We start from the raw sequence: 709 nt of genomic DNA on the forward strand, positions 1-709 counted from the left end.
AAGAACATAGAATTAGCTTACACTATGGTATCAAAAGATAAAAGATATTACCAGTTCAATTTTAATTTGAAGGTAGTGTAATGGAATCTTCATTTATATTAACAAACTTTTTATACCCTTAAAAATTTTTATTTATTTTAAAGAGAGAGAGAGTGTATGTGCATTGAGGGGTAAGGGAAGGGTTGAAGGATAGAATTCCAAGCAGACTCCCCGCTGAGCATAGAGCCCAACACAGGGCTCAATCACATGACCCATGAGATCATTAAGAGCTGAAACAAAGTCAGAGGCTTAGCTGACTAAGCCATCTGAGCACCCTTATATTAACAACCTTTTAAAAAAATACTTTATAGTTTTCTGATCTTCATACTTCTAATGTTAGCAATACAATGAACTCTCATAAATAATGATAATTTTTCTATCATCTGCTATCATTGCTCAGAATTGTCTGCTAGCATTCCCATGAATTTAAGTACCTCAAGTTCTTCTCTGAAGGCAGAGAAGTACTAATCTGTATAGTACATTTCAGCTTTAAAATTATTCTAAAAATCACAATTATCCATCATCAGTTTAATAAAAGTGATATTAACAACTACATCTGTGAACGGTATAACCTCCTGCGATAAAAAGCAAACCAACTGGAGTTCTTTGATAGACTGAATTGCTGCTAATGACTTAACAATTTGGATCAGTTGTAATAAATACATAAATA

The 709-nt window shown here is 32.6% G+C and overlaps 1 protein-coding gene across 1 annotated transcript in view; it reads right to left on the reverse strand.

Annotated features, from left to right (window-relative positions):
- LOC103680203 (lysine-specific demethylase 6A-like) overlaps positions 1–709 on the reverse strand; it is a 143,311-nt gene that overhangs the window by 4,959 nt on the left and 137,643 nt on the right.

Source organism: Ursus maritimus (genome assembly GCF_017311325.1).
Source record: "Ursus maritimus isolate PB19 chromosome Y unlocalized genomic scaffold, ASM1731132v1 scaffold_Y2, whole genome shotgun sequence".
Lineage (NCBI taxonomy): Eukaryota > Metazoa > Chordata > Mammalia > Carnivora > Ursidae > Ursus > Ursus maritimus.